Here is a 25,244-nt window from a genome sequence, read left to right as displayed (position 1 = left end):
GGTTCCATACAAGGGCTTAAAGTGAAAACATTTCTCTAAGAAATGTGTCAAAGGGAAATTACTACAGCTGGGTTGTGATCACCTCTAGCATCAGAGACAAACCTCTTTTAATTTATATAACATCCGTACAATAGATATTTAGTAATAGACTTGCACATCTTGGCATTTTCCTTATTTAAAAGTAATAGTCACTTTTTAATTTGTAGCCTTGACTGCATGAAAAAAAATCTACCACCTTATTGCACTGGTAAGAAAAGCATTCAGCCATGAACAAGGGGCCTCAGCAACTGCGATTCAGCATGAGGACACTGATTCTTACTGCCTGAAGCCCAGTGGAAACTCTGCCTCAAAGACACGGATTCAACAGGAGCAAGAAGATAAAGCAAGAGGAACAGTGCAGATAGAAACACAACTCAAACAACAGCATAAGTCGGTGCAGTTCTGTCAGTGAAAATGCTTGCTAGTGGAACAGAAGCGCGGCCTTGGTGCAAAGGGTGAATTTCTCATGATTTGTCTCTATTGCATAAATACCCCAGCATCCCACAAACCCAGCCTGAACCCATCCTTGCCCACACACACACACACACACACACACACACACACACACACACAGCATCCATATTAGATGCACCCGCTAGTTCTTAATTAACACCTACTGCAACCATAATAATAGAATCGTTTCCCCCTTTCTGAAATCCCTTTGAAATTAGGCAGGATTAAGGAAAGTTGGTTGCTAAATTGCTGTGTGCATCTGTAATTTAATTGCATCTGAGGCCATTAATTAATAAGGTGCCTCCTTTAATAGTTAATGTATAATTGCTATTAATTAACAGCCAGTCTTGATAAAGTGTCACCAAAATCAAACAAAAACAATTAGCTTTTTGAGGTAAGTGTCTTTTAAAAGCCTCATTATTAGTACTAGAGGTAATATACAGTAGTTAGAATGATAAAGAAGGCAGCGTAGATTTTAATTTGGATGGGGACAGAACTGGGGGAAAAAACACAGTTGACATCCATAAGGGAATTACCATGCGGTAATTATGGGATAAGCTCATTGTAACATGATAAATAATGCTGCGAATCTGTCCCCTCCAGTTAGGTTGCCTCCTCCTTTTATTAGGGTGGACTTTAATTCCACATCTTGTGCTGTAGCAGCTGAGAAAAAAAAAGTTGCTTATTTTTGTCAGTGTGGTAAAGTCTGAACGCAAATAGCAGGTACTATGATAGCTTTTAAGGCATCCGTTGTTAAGATATGTGTCTGTTCTAAATGCCACTCCTTGATAAAAGCAGTCGTGTGAAGTCCTTGTTTGGGTCTCCCCTTGATCACAGTGTCACATGGGATAAATATAACAAGTAATAACTCAGACAACAGTGCATACGCATGACCACTATTTCACATATTTGGTGTGACTAGCAGCATTTCTGTTTGAACTAATGTCACATGAGCCATAGTCAAGGAGAAATAGCACCAAAACAAGATGTTAGCTTTGTTCTGCTTATCTGGTATAAATCAGTAGGTTGTGGTTTTAGGCAAGATTTACAAGCAGAGTGTTCGCTGGTGCAAAATGAATTGGGTGCCAGGTTGAGAGGCATAAATATACATCCGAGCACGGAACTTTAAACAAACCCGACTATTATTTGCAGTGCCATATTACCATGAATACAAATGACAGCATGACCTCAATTTTCTGCACCGTGTGAGAGTGGAGGAAACCAATGGTTTAAGTGCCGTTCCATCCCAAAGTGCTTGTTTGGTCTCACTTTCACTCCTATCACAGAGTCAACAATCACACTGCTTAGCATTGGATTTGTAGAAATAATATTCAGGGTCCCTGTCCACAGGCGACTATTATAACCCATTTCTCCCTGCAATGTGGTTTATTGATAGAAATACATCTCCAACATACACAGAGCAGTCTGAGCATGCTTTAGCCTTTATTTAATGAGGCACCAGCAGCAGAAAAGAATCTGCAGAGGAACAAACGCTTAGCCTCGGAAGTCATTTTCACCTTGGTTCACTGTGGAGAGAACCTCCAATCCGCCCACTAAACAATTACAGCATATTAGCTACTTGTCAGTCAGACCTTTTGGAGACGATACATCTCCATTTATTTCCTCTCAACATTTTCTCCCACCGCTCGCTCGCCTCCTCTGCTCTCCTTTCCCCAGACAGGCAGGGATGTGCGGGGAGTCCACAGGGAGCTGTGGAATATTTCACTCCGCCAGTGAGGCACCCAGTGGGAATAGGGGTTGAAACTGTGTGAGTATGTATCTCATTAGTTCAGTTATGTAATTTGGAGCACTGATAATCCTCCAGGACTGCCAAGTTGCGCACCTCAGAAACAAGAGTCTGAGTCGTCAACATGCAGCCAAGTACAGACTAAGCTGCTAATTGCTGGGTGTGGTAATGTGACTGGTAATGTAAGCTACAGTCCTCTGTGGTATTATGGGTAAACACTGTGGTAGACTGCTAACTGGTGAAATGTTTTGACACCTGCTTAGGTGTTGGCTAATACATTCTGAATTTGAAAGCAATGAAATGCTAATGTGTGCAACAAAGCTGATCATCTGTTATCAGAGGGTCAATAAGCATGTAATGATAAAGATGAGGGTTTTTTTTCCATTGGTACCTAAATGAAATTTGAAGCTGCACAGTTAATATTTTATATTAACAGTGACTCAAATGATTAATTGTACATTTGCATATTCCAGGGACAGCGCAAATGTTTAACTTGAATATTTACAGACCACTCCCAATTTTTCCAATGATTCCAACAATAGATAAATGCTCTAATACGATGCACTTCTCCCAAGTTCTATTATGCTTTTTAACATTTGTGATTCTGTAGTCTCACAGCACCACTCTCACAGCAGCAAGCAGATGAAAAAGCTTTGATAAATTCACTTTACCAGGCACTTAGCAGCAAAGAGACAAAGCTACTAGCTGGAGAAGACAGAGACAAAAAGATGAGCCAAAAGAAGAATGACTACTGAACTTCGATTAGTCTAATAGCCAGAGGGCCAACTCACTACAAATCCCTGCTAATGCTTCTCTGTGCTTGTCTGATATTTAAATAAACAACTGTTTGCTAAAATGTTCACTGCACTTCTTCTTTCGGCCGTCCCCTTATTCACAATGGGTCACCACCGTAGATGGATCCACATATTAGACTGACACTTATTTTACTGCATCTCTCCCAGGGGTTTGTGCCTCCTCCTGGTCTCAAACCAGGCATTTTGAGTTAATCTAATGTGTTAGCTACTCCTGTTTTATAAAGTAATAATATATTGGATGTGCACTAACTTGCTTTGCTCCCCTAAGTGATCAAAAGTTAGCTAATCTTGCTTTAACCTTGTAACTAAAATTTGAATTTTTAAATGTTCATCCTTTGCTTTGCTATAAATACACACACACACACACACACACACACACACACACACACACACACACACACACACACACTCACACACACACACATACACACACACACACACATATATAACATATATAAATATAAATGTTTATCAAATCTTCTCTGATAAACAGGCTGAATTCAACCACATTATGTCCAATATCTTGATCAAACTTTAGCTCGACCCACTTTCAACATGAGCACCTAATGACCCAGAATTCAAAGCACCCTTTCGGGTTGTCAGGGCTTTCAAATAAATAGCAGTGAACTTTAACCCGGTGCTATTTGAGCCTGGTCTGCTGTGCCCAGAGCTGCTGGTTGTGTTTCCGGCCTGCTAATCAGTGAGTGATGTACAGCTGGGGCACTAGGTGAATACACTTAACAAGGTGCTGGGATGGATGTGGGATCTGAGGGAAGACGTGCAAATCAAACAGGCATACCTACCCATATATCTTATTCAAATCTTAACCTGACCTGTGTGTGTGTGTGTGTGTGTAATGTTTTTGTTTATTTGTTTTTTGCAAATCAGTGAAAATCCCTGGCATTCTTTTAAAGCAGCGGTCCCCAAACCCGGTACCGGTCCGTGAGTCGTTTGGTACCGGGCCGCGGGAGTTGAGGCTCAGGTGTGAAATGTATAGTTTTCAGGGTTTATATCGGTTTTCAGTGTTATTTTGTTATCGTTTTTATTGTTAACTCTGTTGTACTGGGTCTTTTCACGTGTGTTATGAATAAATCTTCTTTTTTTCGGTACCGGCACTAGTTTTATTTTGTTGTATTTATCCGCGACACCTTAAACGCCGGTCCGTGAAAATATTGTCGGGCATAAACTGGTCCGTGGCGCAAAAAAGGTTGGGGACCGCTGTTTTAAAGGACTGCCTGCATGTCTGCATCTCAGCATATATTTTAGCGTAACCACTTGGTGGCACTGAACTGAAATTTCTAACGCAGCACATAGTTGCCTTCACGATGCTGAAATGTAAAATTTTGGCCAACACAGAAGTGTAATAAATAAATCACTTATTTTAATTTCATTATGGTTTGAAATGATGAAATATGAGAGGTGTGGCTGCTTCTGCTGACCAGTGGGTGTTTTCACAAAATTGATTTCAAATCACAGAAGTAGGCCTTTCAACCATGTTGGTGCTTGTGGCACCTGTTCTAGCGGTTATTTCATAACTCGTGCATCTTTCTGTGCAGGTTACTGACCAGACTGTTCAAGAAGTCTGGGCTCGAGTTGGTGAGTAAAATTCTAGCATTTTATTACTGATAGCTTTGTCTGCTATGTATTCAGTGGATGCATTGTGAAAGCGTGAGCTGAGCTGGTACTCTATACTTTTAACTAAATACGATCAGCTCGGGCCCCACAAAACTAAAATGGCAATGGCCAGGATTGAGGCCCCGAACTAGTGGCTGGCATCCAGTTTTTATATGCATGGCTGCCTATGATATCACTCAGTTACATGCAAGGCATTGTGATCAGCGCATAAACAGTTGTAGTGTATAAAATACTGCATTGCTGGCATATGCTAATTTTGTCCTTAATAAAAATGTACAAAAAGTAGAAAACAACATTTAGTTGGATGAGCTTTTGTTTAGCTAGAAAGTGTAGTGGGTTTGGTAACTAATTCATCCAGATCTATGATGATCATTTTGATATTAAGGTAGATAAAATGTACCTTATTGGAGCTTCAGGCTGTAGCCTGGACAAATCATTGTGGTCAGCTGGGACGGTTCACTGGCTGAATGGGTGAAGCTTTCAACACTTGACCCTCTCCTTGGGATCACTGCAGGGTCTTCAACTCCAGGAAGGGCAGGGAAAAAAACGGTGTCAGTATCATGTAGTGTGAGATGCCATGTCCAATAACAACGAACAACATAACATCATTTAACCTTTACAACACTTGTATTGATCCATCTGGTTGTTATCACACTGCGATCACAGCTCAGGGCTTGGCTCAGCTCAGCTTCAGGGGCTGTTTGAATCCACCTCACAATATTACTAGAAGACAAAGAGATCTAGCCCTTCTGTTTTTTTAACCCTGTCCTTGGACCATCCTTCTCCCCAGACCACTTTGTCTGTGGAACAGCGGGAAGATGTGTAACTGGCTGTTTCTCTGCGATGACTAAATATACAATGGGAGGTATGAGATAAAATCTTGGCACACTGGAGCAGCATGATTAAGAAAACACCCACACAATCCCCCTGATGATTTTCCAGTGATGCAAGAGAGTCTCTACAGTCATTGTGAACATGCAAAGATGCATTTATTTACTTCTGGGAAGATATGATTCACAATAACTTAATCAAGTGTTTTTCACCTATATTATAATATTCCCATAATAGATGCAGCTTTAGAGCGTGTATTAATGAAGATGCTGATTGATATTTGGACACTTTACCCGTTTAAACATGCAGTCTCAATTAAAACAGAAAGTAGAGCAAAAAAGCACTGATTTGCTTTGAAGTATAGCATTATAACATAGGCTAGAGCTGAGAGAAGTTGACTCCCTGCCTCAGGAGACACGCACCCAGATGGATTCACATACACCCAGATGGCCTGAGTTGTCAGGCTGTTCTGTTGAAAGCTGTTGCTCAGTTCACCTTACTGGATTTATCTTCTACTTGTAAAATCTGAGCCCTGTACTGCATCAGTGAATGTTTTGTTGTTTCTCATGTACAGTAGCTTACAGTCATGATTGTCAATATCAAAGAAAAAAATCAGTGGGTTTGATTGCGCTAACACTGACAGTAGCGATATCTTTAGTTTGTACGGCTTGACTCATTTCCAGAAGCAAATAGAAATATAGAAGGTGACTGCTGTGAAGATGATTATCATGCATATAAAACAATGGAATAAGACAACATACAGAATTATTCCTTTACTTGAAATGAAAACAGTACGAGAGGGATAGTGCCTAAAGCTAACTATCATTTCTCATGTGGCATGTGTCAAACTAACCGTATATACACAAACCAATCAGAGGCACTGCAGGGTGAGCAATAACGCCAGTGTCCCGTGGAGTCTTTTCAAAGTAAAAGCTATCTGGAGCATCACATATTGACTCACAGCTATTTTCACTTTCGGCTTGAAAAAAAAAAGAGAGGTCCAGTGCTTTGTGACCTTATTGTTGTTGATGGCCTGAAGTGACCCTGTTTGGATAAGAAGGTGGAGTGGACAGAACGTGAGAAACAGCTACTGACCATGAGATTTTTTTACTGGGCTTTAGTTTACTTGGGCATTTCCCACAGAAGCAACTGTAGGGACTAACTGTATATAGAGAATGACATGGCTACATTACCCACTACATAGCTACATTACCAACATTACCCACTGGTTTGGGGCTCAGAATCCAGAGGTGATCATATCTGGATGAGAGGATGGAGTGGTAAGTTATCAAGTAATTCTAGCAGGCATGGTTAGGAAGCTTATAACACAAACATTGTAGCTGTAGATGAGAGGTCCACTTCATAGGTTTGAATTAACAGACAGCCATGAATCTGTTTGAAATCAAGAACCATTTTAAAGATAAACTGCTTCCATACTGTTTGAGAGCAGAAAGTCATGCAGATGTAACTACGGAGGATAAGGCTTAGACAGTGGTCAACAATAGCTAGAGAGATATTGATTTCAGCTGTGATTTTTATGCTATAATGATGGCTTTATTAAAAGGAACAAATATTAACGGCAAGTTGTTAACAGGCTGGAAAAAATATGTTCAAGCAGCATCTTGTAGCCTGCAGTCAAACCTTTTCCAATTAGTGTGAGAAAGAGAGCAGCAGGCATAAAAAGAGCGCAATGACATAGCCACAGCCAAAGTTATCAAATTTGCTGTGAACACTGATAATAGATATGTATGCTTAGGAAAATGGTGCTTTAATAGAGTTTTTAACTGTAGATCTAGAATAGAAAATTGGACATACATTCTAATTGAATACCTGGTTGAAAATGCACCCAGCACACTGTTATAAATCATCTGGAATCAGTTTTCTCAAACTCCTCTCTCCCTCTCGCCCACTTTACAAACACAGAGCAAGGCTTTTTCAGCCTCTGATAAGTGTTAATAAATTACCTGAATTTGAAAATTAATGGCTAGCCGCCTGCTTCAGGGAGATATCATTGTGTTTCATGAATATTTTGATTTTGTGATTAGATCAAAATGCTGTGAATTCCTAAACAGCCCCTATGCACAAGCTCCACTGATCATAAACTCTTCCCTTCTTAAAAAATAATTCATTCCATGGAAATGTGCTGATATGGAATAATTAGACCGAGTTTTGCCAGTATTTTTCTGCTGTAACATTTGCATGACTTTAGATCTCACCTGACTGATCTGCTCCAAGCTGAGGGAAAATATATGTTTTTGTGTGCGGCTCCCCCCAAAATTTACCTTGCCAGGCGAGATAATGGCTTATATTGTGATGTTAAAGAGGCTTGTATTTACAAAAAGAAACAAAGGCGAGCCGGTTGCCAGTCCTGGAGGACGTTGATTAGGCTCTTCCTGTCATTTCCCATTCATACTCTGTATCAGTGGCATTCCCGCTCATCTGCGTTTGTGCACGATAGGGATCAAATAGATCTTCGCACAGGTATGGCTATGTGAAGGAGGGAAAACGTGAACAGCAGCGGAAACTTTGCCTTAATACTGTTCTTGGGCTTGCTTCTATTTCTGCACATGAAGATCCTGAATCTGTTTGCCTGGATCGCTCTCTCTCGTGCACACATCATTACTGCTGAGAAACATGAAAACACATGCCCATAATCATATACCAAGGCACACAGAAACAGAAGGTACAAGATTAAATAATTTATCTCTGCAAAAAAAAGGGAAAAAAAGGCAGTCAACAGTTGTATTACACTCCTGCCACAACCAAAGCATAATGTGCAGCATTCGCATTTTGTTTGGATACTCTTCTTCCTCCCCCCTTTCTCTTTTACTCTGGTGTTGGCTCTTTTACTCTCCCTCGCTGGCACATGGGAATGTGTGTGGTGCAAGAAAAATAACAGATACTCCACGTGAAGTTGCACAACTTCAGATCTTAGTTAGCCAAAAGTGTGCTTTCAAGCGCAGAGGGATGCTGGTGGCTGCATGTGTTTGTGTTTGTGTGTGTGTGTGTCTGTGGTGGAGGTGGTGGTGGACGGGGGGGGGGGCATGCATGCACATGAGTGTGTGTGTGCCCGGCAGCTGCACGGGGCCCCAGGGACAGGGCTGTGTAGATTGGGTCTCCTCAACCCACAGCTCATTAGTGGAGAGTGAAAGGAATCCACACAGATGGCTGTCAACGTTCAAAAAAGTCGGCTGCGTGAGACATGTCAATTGAGGTTTAAGTTCCTTCTGCTCGTTTCTGTGACACTGCAGTATTCAAGCGATATTTGTTTATTCTCCCCAAAAAGTACAAAAACACAGAAGCCTGGTGACATCTGAAAATGTGTTTTCTAATGAGCGCTCAGACTACTGAACAGGAGCCTGCACTTGTCATTCATCACCACAAATTACTCGTTCTAACTTGACATGTTTTCGGTGCTACAGATGACGGCTTGTCTGTTCTGCAAACACCGAGAATGGTCGGCGTTTAAACTGGAAATATGGCATTGAACAGTCCGGCAAGACGCCATGGAAAATCAATTAGATTGTTTACCTGTCAAAGTTGGAATGGAGGCCGCGCCACTAACGGTCGCTCATCATTTTCACTCCAGCACTGTCACCTTCTCTCCTCCTGTTATTCAATTAATGCAATTGAATACACAGTTGTGATATAGCGTCTTCTCACAGCAGGGGGGTTTATTTGACCGCGCACACTCTGCCAATATGCTATACTGGACCCGTATGGAAATGGCTTTGAACCTCATGAAAGTACTGTAAAAGGTTTGAACCAGCAAGATAAAAGCACTCAAGATTGTGTGATATTTGCTGCTGTGACCGTGGGTCAGCGGTAAACGGAAAATACAACAGCCTTTAAAAAGAAACCCTGCATACTTGAAAGTGAAATATAGCTTGTAATTCAAATTAACCCTGTTTATGGCTCTGTCTTTGTAACACATCTATTACTGAAAAACAAGGAGGAAAAAAAACAGAGGTTGAACGAGGATGTTTAGACAGCCAATGTAAAGCTCGCTCTGCCTAAACACGCACATGCAGTAGCTGCAGGAAACTATTACATCGATTGTATGAAATTTATCCTCAGCTGGCGACAAAAGCTGAAGCTACAGAGCAAATTTACAGCAGCTGGGGGGGTTTTTTGGGTTTGTTTCTTTTTTTTTTTTTTTTTTTTGTGATCAACATTTTATTGATTTAAAACGGGGTTGGGGGTGGGGGGGTACAGACATATACAGCACAACTGTAAACTGCAGTAGCAAAGCAAACATTAGCAAACAAGGCATAGGGACAGCAAAGAAAAGACACAAAAACACAAAGTTAAAACCAATTATTGCCTCTTCCAGGAGATAACTCTGGATGAGAAGATTTTCCAAGCGTCAACAGTCGTGGGTCGAGCTTTATTTAATTTTGCTGTGGTATGTTCAAAACCAATAACACGGATAAGACATCGTCTCCAGAATGATTCCATACAAATGTCAGGACAGAACCATTGCTTTGTAATAGTCTTCTTTGCGGATGTAAATCCAGCGAACAACATTTTGCATTGCATTTGTTTTAAGGAGATTTCAGAGGTATCATTAAGGAGACAAAGACCAGGATTGGGAACATAAAAAACTTCCAGTACCTCAGATAACACAGAGTTCACAAAGACCCAAAAATCGGATACCACAGGACAGTCCCAAAACATGTGCAAAAACGTGCCAGGTGATGAATCATTGCAGATGTGACAGTAATACGTAGCCTGTAGTTTCATCTGGAACCTCCTATAGGGCGTAATGTATGTTCTGTGTATGGTTTTGAAATGAATTAATTGATGCGCCAGGTTCTTAGAAGTCAAACTCAGATTAGACCACACTGTATCCCAGTCTATATTAACCTGTAGTTCTCCCAGTTCCCTGACCCAAATAGATTCAATGGGCAGGGACATTGTTTCTTTTTTCTTAATAAACCTCTCACGTCAGGTACGTCAACAAAACTGACTTGTAGAACAAACTGCATGCGGATTAGGAAAGATTCAGGAAGCTGGTCGGGGAGAAAGTTGACTTGCTCATTCACTGTGCAGTGTGGATTAAAAGTTGCTCTTGGACCGGAGATGCTACTTTTCTAGTAAATTGTACATAACAGCAATGTGAACACCACTTGAGCTGACCTACTTATGGGGTTCAGAAACTTTTTATCCTGCAGCCAAGTCTAAAAATAACCCTGTGGCCAGTTTTAGATTCATCTCAATGGTAACCCTGACAGTTTTGCAGAGTGCCAGTGACAGAGTCCTGTTAAGCAGCAGCAGCAGAAGCAGTCGGCAGCAGCTTAAACACTGTTCACCGCATCAGTGGTCTCTCCTCTTAGAAATCTTTTTCCTCTACTTGGAAATTGGAGCACAATTAAAGAGCATAAATTGCACTGAACATGCATTTTCAGCTCTAAATACATACAATGGTGGGTACAATATCACAATTTTATGCATCTGTGAGTTCAATAAACTGTACTCTACCACGATTGTTGCTATGAATGCAAAATCTTTTTTTTCCTCCCCTTTTCATTTTCTTGTTTGCTTATTGAGCTCTGCGCCAGAGATCAATGTGAAGTAGCGCCCTTTTAATCATTTACTGTGAATGGCAGCAAAAAATGATCCTGGGAACAAATTGGTTTCATGTCCAAGCAAAAATCACATGGAGTTTTTGTGTTCTCTTTTCTTTCCCCTCCTTTTCTTTTCTTTTCTCTTTTTCTGCGTCTGTGTGTCATTGTGAAGACATTCTGTCTCTGGCTGTACGCATCGCTCCTTTAAGATGATTTTGGAATTAGAGGCTTTTCATACAGCACATATTATGTAGCTTGGTGGGACTCCATTAGCCTGAATCAAAGAGGACAGCAGCCTGCGTGGAGCTACACAATAATGTGGCAAGCCTGTGTTTCAGCAAATAAATAACAAATCCACTGCTTACAGTAGCAGCCAATGCAAACTAACTAATTAAAAGATGAAAGGGGGACGTCTTCCTTGCAGTTTTGATGATGCCTCTTTTTGCGTCGAATGGTAACACGGGGAGTGCTGAATGCTCGGCCAAAATGAGCTAATAAGGATCTCGAGCAACTAATGCTTCCGATTTGCAGGGTTCCCAGCAGTAACCTGCTCTAAGTGGAGCGAGTGCAATTAGGACAAAGAAATGCTGTCCCTGAACTGACACTGGCCTGTGGGAAAACTGACTTCCCCCACTCCCCCCTTTTGAATCTATGGTGCCTTTCCTCCTCTCACCACCTCCTCTCTCCTCCAGTCTTCCTTCTCTCCTCTCAGAGCATCTTGGGAGCATTGAGCTCAGACAGCGGGATTAGTCAGGGATCCATCTTGAGACGCAGATAATGTTTTTTGCACGCAGACTCCCCTGCTCTGCACTGGCTTCTGCTTCACTGATTAGAACTGAAAACTCCAACAGAAATGGCTATTTGTTCTTAAGCTGTTTTGCCCCCCAACCCCCTTCCACACCGCTTCTCTTCTCTTTGTTGAGCTGTTTTTGTCAACCATCCCTCTTAAATTCAGCGCAATAACGAGTCACAAGTAGGTCAGGCTAGCACCGCAACCCGGCAGTGTCTCGGCCTCCAAGTGGACTGACAGCGACATCAAAGAGCCACAGGGCTGTTTAAATACGCCCTCTGGTCTTTCCGTCTCGCGCCCATCCGAATGGCTGAAAGCGGGTGGCGCTGCTGCTACGTTTTCTTCTAAGTTTTCTTCCTTCACAATGTAAACCAATTTCAGGGTTTGTTTGAGTAGCAGAGCCTTTACCTTAACGTGAGCAACTTTTTTTTTCTCCCCCAACACTGCAAGTAGCATAAGTTGAGTCTTTGAGTAACACACACCTTAACAGTTGCGCACCTGTAGTTGATGTGTGTGTGTATGTGTCTCTCTGTGTGTGTGTGTGTGTGTGTGTGCGCTCGCAGCCTTACCTGCCTGTCACCATGAGTGACAGGAGAAGTGGGGGGGTGTTCGGGAGCCCAGCAGCTGGCGTCACACCTGCACAGTCGCACACGCACTTCCATTGGGGACCATCGCGTTCCCTCCTTCTTTGTTAGCAAGCAGAGACACTTTACAAATAATTTATTTGTTTCGCGCTTGTTTTTCTTTCGGTTTCCTTCTGGCAATTTGTTGTTGAAATAATTTATATTCAAAACAACAGCGATGGAAATATACAGAAGAAAAACACTGACAAAGTCTCACATGACAGGCAACTTGTCTGTGCACTTCAGTGGGAGCGAAAGTTGAGAAGTAAAGATAAAGCACGCTAACGCAGATTTGAAAAGGCAGGTTTTTGGCCCAAACTGACTCACCAGTTTAGTCTCCACTTTAACTTTTGCAATTATTTAAATCAAGCAAGCTGACATTTGAATATTAATAGACTTCACTTACGCACATGAAACAATTACATGTTTTGTGTGATTGTCAAGAGGGGTGAAAAAGAGCCTCAGTCCCTGCTGTTATACACCCACCCACACACACACACACACACACAAATACACAGCACTGAGGCAGGGCCCGAACAAATTTAATTTAGAGACATTCTCTCCTTCCCTCCACATCCTGGGCTTTTAAGACACTGAAGTGACTGTTCTTCGCCCGTGTAAAAGAACCCCATTATCAAAGCATTAAGATATGATTAAACTGACATTTTCTTAAGAAAACGAAAAGAGTTGGGAATAAAGGGAAAGAGAGAACTACATACTCCAGATCTTATCAGTGGGAAGGTGGGAGGAGGGGGTGCGGGTGTACATACTGATCTTTGAAGGAGCTTATTACAGAGCAAGCTAAGAAGACAAGCGCAGTGGTGTACTGATCAGAGGTATGCAAGCCAAATGCACCTGCTAGATTTCGCTATCATCCACAGAGTGTCAGTCAGTGCTGAGGCCCCTGACTGACGCTGGGTGCAACCGGAACGCTTCTCGGGGCACACTGCAAGAAATATCCAGCTTAGTCCAGCACTGGAGGCTTGCAGAAGAGCTGATAACAGTGTCCTTTAAGGAAAAAGGGGTGAGAAATTAAAGTGGTTTTTACTTGTTCTGAGATTTTTTTTCAAACCATGAAACATATCTGTATGATGTTATCACCCATTGTGAAGTATAAATCTGAGATGCAAATGGTTTTATGCTTCCAGATTTTCACATTATACATTTCAAGCCACAGAAAGTTTTTTTTCTGACTCAAAAACATTTGTTTGAGCATTTTGACAGAAAGCGTCGATTTGCTTCTCAGCAATAGATGCAAAAGCCTTTGATCATATTATAAGTTCTGCTAAATGTACAGTTCAAGAGAAGAGTGGATTTTGACAGTGTGTTTCTGCCATCCTGTTGTTGTTGGTCTTTCTTGTACTTGTCTGCTATATTTTTTCAGCGTGTTTGTACTTTGTTGCTTAAACAAATCATCACTGTCAGTGTCTCAATTCTTAATATAGTCACCTTATGTGTGTATATATATATATATATATATATTAGGGGTGCAACGATATTCGTATCGATATTGAACCGTTCGATACAGTGCTTTCGGTTCGGTACGCATATGTATCGAACAATACAAACTTTGTAATTTATTTCATCAACTTTCCTTCTGACGATGCTGTCTGTGTTGAGCGCTCAGTGAATCTGTGTTCGACTACTCCGCCTAGGCTACACTGTCGAGCGCAGATCCACTGAGCGCTCAACACAGACAGCATCGTCAGAAGGAAGAGCGCAGGGCAAGCTAGCGAGACAGAAGTTAAGCTCTCCTTGCAACATGGCAAATTGAACCTCCCCCACCCTCATTCAGATGTGGCGTTTGGAATTATTTTGGTTTTCATGTGATGTATGACCCTGAAGGTAAGCGCGTCATGGACTAAAGTAAAACAGTATGTTGGATGTGCCATGCAATGCTCAATTACATTGGTGTGAACTAGTGTGTTAGCGCAGTTAGCTCGTTAACGTGTTGGCCGTCTAGCCCCATGCACGGGGCGATCGGCGGTAGCTCGTTAACGGAGATTTGCCGTGTTGTGACATTAACGTCATTTCAACGAGATTAACCTGAAAGCACTAGTGGGAACACAACGAATATGACTGCACATTTACATCATCCTAGTGCAAAAACAACAAGCATGCATGCTACAAACTTTAGCCGAGTCATTTAGACAGCCGTTAGCACATGAGTCTCCTTATGGGGACCTGATATGTTTAATATGCTGCTGAGAATATAGCCCAGAAGAAGAGTAGTATAGCTTTTATTTTGGAAAGAGACATTTCTCTGTAATAAACTATTTTTCCAAAGATGAGTGATTTCTCAATCAGATGGATTTTTTAAATTATTATTATTTTGTTGTTTCAGCAACATTAAATTTAAAAACTGTACTTTTAAGTTAAAATATATATTTATAATTTTAATAAATGACAAATTAAAAAGGCATGAACATTTTTTTGTATCGAAAAAATATCGAACCGTGACACCAAAGTATCCAACTGCACAGTGAATTTTGTGGATATGAGATGTATATATATATATATATATATATATATATATATATATATATATATATATATATATATATATATATATCTCAGCACACAAGTAAGTGAGGCTATTATAGTGATAAAGTAAAATGTGGGTAAACTCAGATTAGGTCTGTATGATCTTTACTACACGTCAGCATTTGGAATATGGGGCAATCAGTGGTTTCTGCAACCCTTACTGACATTTATTAGAAAGCTATGAAAGTAATAATAATAGTAATTCTCTCTTTACTAAATGATGTGCGAGGTATTTTAGCAGGTTCCAGTCTTGTGTTTTAAATTAGTTTCAACATAAAATTTTATTATATTATTTTATATTTCACTACATGTGTCTCGATCAGCTGACATCACATTTTAGTGCATCCACAAGCCTACTTTATGTAAGTTTAAGATTAACAGCTCAGTATGGAGGGAATACAGGTTAAGGAGCTAATGGCTAAACCTAATGCCTTCTTAGAGGCTCATTCTACTTAGTCTGTGGACTTTAACTTCACCGGTCACTATTTTTAATATTTTGTCTTTACACTGAATTCTGAATCAGTTTTATCCCTTTTAAAACCGTCCCTGCTAGCTTTAGCGCAAACAGAATATTTCTTTAAAGCCCTCATAAGAAGTGTTACACCTTGAAAGAATGTCCTGCAACAACCAAGAGGAAGCCTTATTTTAGCTCATTAACACGTGTCAAATTTAAATGCTATACAGAGAATTATCTCTTATCTGATTAGTTGTTTAGCCTTGTCTATTGCCAAGCTAAACAAATACCTGAATCAAGAGGCAACTGCAGGATTAAAAAATAATATATTAGTTTAAAAAGCTGTACTTACCTCCACCTGAAACACATCTACCTGGGGTAAATAGCCATGTTATGTGTGTGCTTTTTTTTATTTTTTATTTTTAGGTTAAATATACCTTACATTCTGCTGCAAATTATGGTTCCACGTCACCTAGCTAGCCAGCCAGTGCTACATTAGCTGGCTATGACCTGGATGCCAAGGTCCCCAAACCATGCAGTATATTATTTAAAAGGGTTGTACACAAACCAGTGCTTGACATTTTTATTGCAGTAGATTAGTTGTTATTTCAACCATAATTAGTTGGTTAGTTTGCATTTACTTTATGTATTTTATGTAAGTTCTCTGTGTAATGTGAGCGAGTTATTGGATTGTGTATACAGATTAGCTTGGCTAGTTGGGCCAGATAACTGATATCAATTGTGCAAAAAAAAAAAAAAAAAAAGAAGCTAGATAAGCTTAACCCTCTCCTTAAATTGACTGTCAAGGACCTCATGGGTATTAGCTTTCTTTTTTTTCATTAAAAAAACTGTATTGTGAATTGTGTCTATGAATAAAAATCACCTTATTAGCCGAAAAAAGGCAGCCATTTTTATGAAATTTACCAGTATGTAAATGTTTTTTTTCTCATTTTTTCAAAAATATTTTGAACAAATTTTATGCATCAAATCACTCAAGTGGTTAACAGGTGGCATAGTACCATTTTTCTGTTCTATCCCTTTGAGGTTATCATAACTTACTTTGTTCATAAATACAAACAACTTAATAGATCGCTGTCTTAACCAGAGGTAAGTTATTAAAATTAATTATTTAATTTGGCGTTTGTAGCAATGTCTTTCATGAAGTTTTTAAAAGCTATTCAGCTCGGATACAAGGCTACAGATCAGCCTTGCTACAATTTTGTCCTAAGTCACTCACAGTATTGATATAAAAAAACAAAACAATTAAAAAATAATATTTACGTACATAAACCACCATTTAAAAAAATTGACAAAACTTTTGACAGGACTACGCCAGCTGCAAATAAAATTATTTTTCTTTTTTTAAATTAAAGTGAATGAGTAAGACCTATTAAACACTTAAGTGCTGTCTCTCAATCATATTCACGACATAATTTCTTTAAAAAAAATCCACAGCTGAAATAAACAGTAGTGTTTGTAGCCTGTGGACTAACAAAGACACCATATTTTTTAGCCACTCTGTGAACAAGTGACCAACAATAGACTACTTTTTCATTCTCTAATCTAGTTATTTTTTTTCAGGAAACTTTAATTGTGGTATTTTTGCCAGGAGTGATTATTTTAGCCCCTTAGTGCATAAAAATGAACGAATGTACACAAACTGTAAATAAGCTGTGGAATAATTTACCATGTAAGTAACATATGGAATTTTCTGTTTAAAATGTACATTGAAATCATAACTACACTAAATGGCATGTTGAGTAGGACATTTTTTGCAGTGCTGACCAGGGAGTGGAAGTAGCACCCCCTTCGATTTTTCTTTCATCACCCCCACAGACAATATAAAGCCTGCATTAGATACAGGGGGCTCGGGGGTAGCGCATATGAATGTCAGGATTTTCTTCTGAGGCTCCCAACTACAGCCGAGGTATGCTCAGCATGTGATTTGAAATCTGTGTAATTTTTTGAAAGGCATCACATAATCAAGAGGAGTCAAAAGCTTTCTGGCAGTAATTGCCTTGTGGCCACAGACAGAATGTACAACACTTTGCAATCTTTCCCTGGAGAGATTTCTAACAAATAAAACCCAAGATTGAACCCTGTTCTGTGCTCTTGAAATTTGCATTCAGCTCTCTGTATTTACATATTAACTGAGTCACTGTTAAAAAAGTCAAATAAAAATCAAGCCACTCTTTTCCTTATACTCTGTCTCCCATGCATCGTATTTTTAAATCTGAGTTTGCCCAGAATGAAGCCATCTGCAAGAACAAAGCCCTCCTTTTGGTGAAAGTTTTTGCGGGCAAAGCACTGAATGAAATCGACTGGCTCTGCAACATTTTTTTTTTTAGATTTCACCATAAGAGAAGATTGAAAATCTTTATTTACTGTACATCTATCCGCTTGATGTGACGCCAGCTGCCAAGATGCACGAGGAAAACAAGTAATATACTGTCAAAAGATCTGAACGGAGATATAACAGAGACATTTTGATTTATAGTCTGATCAGCTCTTTTTCTGCGTGAGCTGCATGAAACTTCCTCTCTCGCTCTTCTTTAATTATCCTATCTTTTTTCCCTTCTCTTTCAGAGCCCACTTCTATTTTTCCCCCCCATTTCTTTCACACAATTTTATCTCTTTCCTTCTCATCGTTTTCAACTTTCCTTCCTGTACCACACCCAACCTCTAAGCCCAGTGGATGCTCCCACCGAGGGGTCTGGTTTGAGCTGTATCATCATCTAACCACTGGGAAGAACAGACGGAGGTGGAGGGGGGGGGGCAGCATCAAAAAAAGGTAATCAAAAGGAATCAGTGAGCAACATAAGATAAAACAAAAACTCCCCTTTCTCCTCTTCCTGCCTTGTTTCGCAGTTTGGAGAAAAGGGAAGGAGACATGAAATGAGCATCGGTGTGTGGAGAAAAAGATTGTTGCTGATTTCCACAGTTTCACTCAACACACTCCTGCTGAGTTAATAAATCTGACCTCTGCTTAATTAAAATAACAAACCATCCTCCACTGAGGGGGGATGGAAAAAAAAGGAGAAGCAGTTTGAGAATTATTCTAACTAATCGCTAATTAAGATTTTGCAAAAACAACAAGAAACCTGTCAAGGAGGATGTCTCTATTTTTAGAGTATATAATATATGAAGAAAGAGCAGCTGTGTGTAGGCACCTCCCTCCAAAGTTACAGCTCCTGTGGAGGGAGCGGTGTTACTGTTGCTTCAGTAAGCTAGAAGAAATCTAATTGAGCAGTGCATTTAATACTTTAGTTAAAACTACTGAAGAGAAAAAGAAAAAAAAAATCTCCTAGAACAAGCAACCCAGCAGGAAAACCATTACATTTACAAGTGGTTATTTAGGATGTTAGGCTACTGCGCCCTTTTCTGAGGAAAGAATCAGTTGCTTCGTTAATTGCTAATTTTGTAGTGTTGATCTTTTGACCAAGCAAGGTGAACGAGGCCAGGAACACAGTCACAACATAATGATTGCGCTGTAATAACTGCGTCTTCTCTCTAGTCTTGAATCTTGGCCCCTGCTACCGTGAGGGCTGTAATTCTGCAGCAAGGAGTGTTAAGAGGATATCATTATCCTGTGTTTTCCGACTAAGCTGCAGATTTGGTTAAATATAGTAGCCTTTTTTTCTCCCTCTCTCTCTCTCTCTGGTTGTTGTTTCCTCTCTCCTTTTCAGTTTTGCATTAAAGCTGGGTCAAGTCGACCCCTCCCATGGCAATTCTTTTTCAAACAGAGCTGCCAAAGCGCCTCCTCCTCCTCCTCTGCCACAAATGTAGCCAATATCGATGCCATGCTCAAAAAACTGATTGAAAGGAGACTTACATGTTTCAAAGCATGCTGGGAGCTGGGGGCCAGGCGAAAGCCCAAAGAATTAGGGCTGAGACAGTCACCAGTATGCTATAAAAAGGCAACATATGCCCCACAAGTCCAGCAGTGCACCGCCGATGCAGGCTGTGTTTCTGAAGGGAGTTTTGAATGAAAATGTACATATATTTTTACATTTTTATGTTATAATTGAAAAAAAAATCCCTCTTTTTCTTTGGATTAAATTGAAAAGTATTAAAAAATACACGTAAGCGAGGGAATAAAACCTGTGGTCAGTTGCAATAAAATTTCAAAAGAAATGCTGTTTCTTATTTTTGAATGTCACGTTTTACTAATGATCTTATTTGACAGTGGGCACTAATCCATTCAGTTCCTCCAAAACCTCCCTTGGAATTAGGTCAGGGCAATGAAAACATGAGTGACGCGTTCACTTGGTCTTTATTTTGGAGCAGATTCTTTTTTCTTTTCTTTTTTTTTTGAAGGACACAGCAGAGAGACATGACACCACTGACTGAAAGTTAATTAATGAAAGTGTGATTTTATGAATCCCGTTTTATTCTCTGACATTCAAAGATCTCTTCAGAAATTATCAACAGCAGATTTGTGAAAAGAGATTTTTAATTAGTCCAAAGCCAATGAGTGAGGAGTGTCTCGATTTTTTCCGCTGATAGCCGCAGTTTATCAGAAGATGATAAAGGAGGAAAAAAAAATATAACCCATTCATCCAAATCCCCCAAAGAGTCCCATTGTTATATAGTGTTCGTCTCTAAAATCTGAGAACATAATAGAAATTCTGTGGCGAAGTGTGGAGCTGCACACTAACGTTTGCATATTTATTCAGCTGTCATATCTATCTGAGCAGATCATCAGAGGAGATAAACTAAAGAGATGAGGGAATAATGGCTCTCGCTGAGAGGCTGCCGAATGATACAAGCATATTCCTGAAAAACACCAGGAACTGGGTAAACAAGAATGTACTCTACAAAGCCCATGCAATGCAGAAATGAGCTGCGGTTAATGATGGTGATGATGGCGACGATAATGATGATGAAGATGCGGTGAATAAAATTTGAATGATGGAAAAGTTCTGAGGGGTAACAATGCAAACAAAAAGCGAAACTTCTCCTCCGTCGCTTGAAACTGGCTACTTCAACAAGGCAAACCAGACACTGACAGCATGCATTATTCACTCCGTTATTTTTACCCTCCTGTGTCCAGCAGTGATACAAACCTGTGTGCACGAAGCAGCTAATGTCTTCATTCCCATATAGATGCAGTGGAATGGGTGCTCGCAGCACACTGAGTAACCTTTGTGGAAAATGTTCCTGAAAAGAACACAGCCTCTGACATTTAGTGAAAGAAGCCTCTAAGGTCATGCTGTTGATACCTCTTGTGAAAACTCAAATGAAACATTATCAGGGGGCAGGGAGGCATGCACAAAATGTTCCCTGTGATTTGCACTAGATACATGCAGAATGCCCCTTTTTTCTCCTCTCTTTTTTTTTTAAACAGCACGCGTTTGCACGAGTTGGAGAGGTTGACCTCTCGTTTCGCTGCTGCGGCACTTTGATAGGCATTCATCTGTGAGCGAGGCTATCACGGGTAGCCTCGTGTCATCTATCCCTCAATGCATATGTGCACCCACTCAGTGAGGACAGTATAGAACAGCTAATTGAACAATATCAAGGATGTGACAAGAGGACCAGAGGAGAAACTCTGCTCAATGGTGCCATCTAGTGCTTTAACAGAATGAGCTCTACAGTACAGTAAGAGCTCTCACCCCCTGCTACTGCTGCTGCTACTGCTGCTGCTGCTGCCGAGGAAGTTTGGATAACAATTATCTGTTGTATTTGCATTAATGTGATTGCTTTGTCTGCAGACTCATCTGACTGCAATTATAAAGAGTAGCATTAAAACACTAATTAATTAACTCAATTGTGGGTAGATTGATTAATTCTAAACAAACATGAGATCGCAGCAAGCAAATGAGCTCTGGAGTGCCGATGCATCTGGGAGTGCTGCTGCAGAAGACATTTTGATTATCTGCAGACACATGTAGTTGCAAATCTTTTAATTAACATAAATAGATAGTGGGAGTGAGTCAGTTGTACAACTCTCCTACTTGTTACTTGTAATCATAATTTGGTCAGTTTTTTTTTTTTTAAAGGATGAGGGTGTAAATGTGCTGCAGTTGCTTTGAGGGGTGGCTCAATTATTCCAAAGTTTGCTGCGCATGTGCGCGGGCGTGCACACGTGCACATGCGCAGCCCGTAGCGTAAGTGTGAGTTTTGAGAGCGGAGCAAAATGAGTCTTGACATGGAAAGTCATCCCCACAAAAAGAGATGATCAAATTATGATCGAAACAAAACAGATGGCCACATAAATCACCCATTCACGTGTTGGACTGGTGCCTCCGTTGCAAAACTATGAATCACTGCCTATCGATGGGAGGATCAAAACAGAAGGGCTGCGATGAATGCAAACAAATCCAAAAGATATTACTGAGATGAGGAGCATTCATCCTCATCCTCATTCATGGAGGTTTTTGTTCAGATATCATATTGTTTTTGGTAAAATGTCCACAAAAACCCAAAACCGAATAATTTGACAGCGCAGTTTAAATAGAGAAAGATGAAATGTTGACAGTGAGATTGAATGATTTTCATTTTCTGTTAATGTGATTTTTCTGTGTGTGTACACGTGTTTTATGTTTAAAATGATGAGCCTTCAGAGAGAATTTCTTACAGATTGGTGATTTTGATGCAAAAATATCTCTTTTTTTTTTTCATTGCACATTTTTCATGCATGCACACACCTTCATTATCCAGAAAAAATCCTGGGCTCCTGAACTAGATTTAAAAGGGAGCAGTCAGTCAGAGCTCCCTTTCTCAGTGTGCTGTCAGCATCTGCACATGCAGAAAAGCCTAATCAGAGAGATACCAGTAAAGTGCATGTAATACTTTAGAGATTTAATGCAGTTTTTAATTGGATAGAGGCCCATTATTTTTCAATACAGAAGGGGCACTGAGGCACATAAAGCTCTTGAATATTTTTGCAAATCGTGTTCAACAGCATAGTGATTAACCATGGCACTAAATTTGCCTCACAAAATGAAAAGCAAACTTCATGCAAGGCGTAATTTAATTGTTTCCCTTCACATTTTCTGCCTCCCATTGTTGGAAGCTTAACATTTTTAGAGTCTGCTTAACAGCTGCCTTGTGATGCTTGAGCTCCAACATTGTGACTGACAAATGTTTTGAAGTAGCTGCAGACTTCCTAGTGTCTTTGCAGGCAACGTGTCAGGGAATCTGACTTCACTTAATGTCACATTTGAAGCCTTCTTACATGGATTTAAAAAATAATAATAATAATTTAAGGCTCCAAATTACCACTAAATGTATAATTCAATATTTGTAATCCATCTGCTATTTTTTTTAAAAATTTGTTTCTTTTTTAAAAAAAATTGTCAGCACAACTCAGCTGCACATTCATGATCCACATTTTTACACAGAGGCAGCAAATAAAAAAGGACAGATATTTCCAAAATGTCCCTGCACCTGGAATTGCATAAATGTTTTTCTTTAAACCACTGCCTACTCTCAGATAATATAAATATCTGCTTTGCGTGCAAATGTATATTATTTTTGTTCCAACATATCACATAATTGTGTTGAGCATTTTTTTTAATTGTACCATAAAAGATTTGAGCAGTCAGAACATCAGGTCACGTTTTCATTGCAACCTGAGGAGAACACTGCCATCTGGGCTGCAATTAGTGGAAATGCAATTCTGGGCCATTTGCTTGTTTGCATGAATATCCAGAGTCAGAAGCAGAATCGTGTTAATTACTGGTTATGAATTTTCAAATATAATACATTATTTAATTTAAAAATAAGAGCAGGATTATTGAAATGTGTATTCCAATGAAACTGTTACAAATACAGTGTATCGGCTATAGAGAAAAACACTTGAAACAATAATGCTGTGGCTATAAATTGATTACAAGCAGCACGCGAGTGTTGTTGGTTACTGTGTGCAAGGCGTGAAAGGACTCGCAGAGGGTGAAACTTATGCACAGCCTGTGTTGTGAATGAAAGTGTGCAGATGGTTATGCTACATTTCTGTTGAATCAAAAATGCCAAGTAGTGGTTACGTTTAAAAACTGTAGTAGCACGCTGATGGATGAGTGGGTTAGTCATCAGTGGGATGCACCCTCTTCTTTAGCATGATCCATTTCAGCGTATCCCATATAAGAGAGGAGGTGATATAAATTACAGGACATGGGTGGGGATGCTGCGCACTGATTATCTGTGTTTTCTTTATTTACTTTGCAGGTGTGTTACAGTACTGGAGCATGGACATGGTGGCAGTAACAAGAGACGGTGTGCTGTTTCTTCTGCTGGGATTTTTAATGATCATCTTCCTGAAGATGGAAGCTCTAAAAACATGGAAGGCCGCATGAACCTGAAAGCTTCCACTCTGGGAGGGTTGTTTCTACCGGGTAAAGCCCAATAAAAACTGAAGCACAGTAAAGCAGGTCTTTCACGTAGCTCCACTTAGCAACTCTGATTTTGTTTGACAAACTACCTCTTAGAAATGCATTTAAGTTAACAGCAAAACTACAAATAAAAGTCTGGCAGATTTAAATAAAATGATTTTAGATAAGCAAGGAGACGATTTTCATTTCCTTTGCATTAAAATCTACTGTAATTATTCAGCAGAAATTCAATAAATCATTTACAGAAATTCCAGTCTAACCGCTGCGTGATCTTCTTTTCTTCTTCCTCACATCTGCAGTATCTTTAACGCACATTTGCTGTAGCTGCAATGTGATATGTGGATTTGTGCTACAAACGCAGTAAACAAGCCTCTCGCTGCCTGAGCGGAGAGCACTGATAATCTGCCTGAGCATTATCTTATGTCACTTTTTTGTGCATGCTATGCCCTTCTAATGCCAGAGTTTTTACCATGTCAACACTCAAAGCCGCGCTCGCTGAATTTCAATTCAGTCATAAAAGAAAGTGACATCTGTGTTGGTTTGTAGTGCCGGTGGAGGAAATAAAATGATAACAACAGCCTTGCTCTAAATCCAGCAGAATGGCAACTTCCCTCATTCAGCAACACAGAGACTTTTGAGGAGATGCCATTGCTGCCTCATTGCTTTTTCACTCCCTCTGATTACTCCTCTCATCTTATGTAAATCCTCTTAAGTCACATGTTATTGTTTATTGCAACTGTGAAGGTTAGGTGTTCCTAAGCCTTGTGCGTGCTCTTATCTCGCCAGTGCATGCATCTTTGTCTCTCCGATGTGTCTTGTTTTCGTAATACACTAATGGATGGGAAAAAGTTGTCTGGACTGATGCGGCGAAGACAACCAATCCACTGCAGTAAAATATTAATCTCTCCCGGTGGCTAACAACTCTTCATGAAAGAGAGGCAGTTGCATGCTCTAGGGATATCACGGCATTATCAGCAGCCTGCTGTGTTTGGGTTTTTTTCCTTTATATTAAATATAAACAGTTCCAACAGATGTGTTTATTTATTGGTGGTGGAAGTCAAAGGCTTTCTTAGCAAATGACCACGCTCTTCCAAAGGATATGCTCTTCAGGTGTTCCACTAATACTGATTTAATATATGTGTTGCTGCCACTGTTTCCACAAGTCAAAATGTGTGCCTTCAAACAGTTATCTAGAAACAGAGGTGACATACTTGCTTTTAATACTGAAGCTGAAGTCTCTTTTTCTGGTAGCAGGAAGTGAAAAATGAACTTTTGCCAGTGGATTGTTCAATATTTCTTGATATATGATCTTTTGTAATGCGGTGTTATTTTTTTTAAAATATGTATTCATATTTACAAACTGTGGTATTATAAGACATGATAATATTTATACATTTTTATTGTATATTTGTT

This window comes from Maylandia zebra, linkage group LG11, assembly GCF_041146795.1.
Source record: "Maylandia zebra isolate NMK-2024a linkage group LG11, Mzebra_GT3a, whole genome shotgun sequence".
In the NCBI taxonomy this organism is placed as follows: domain Eukaryota; kingdom Metazoa; phylum Chordata; class Actinopteri; order Cichliformes; family Cichlidae; genus Maylandia; species Maylandia zebra.
Note: the sequence above shows the minus strand (reverse complement) of the source record.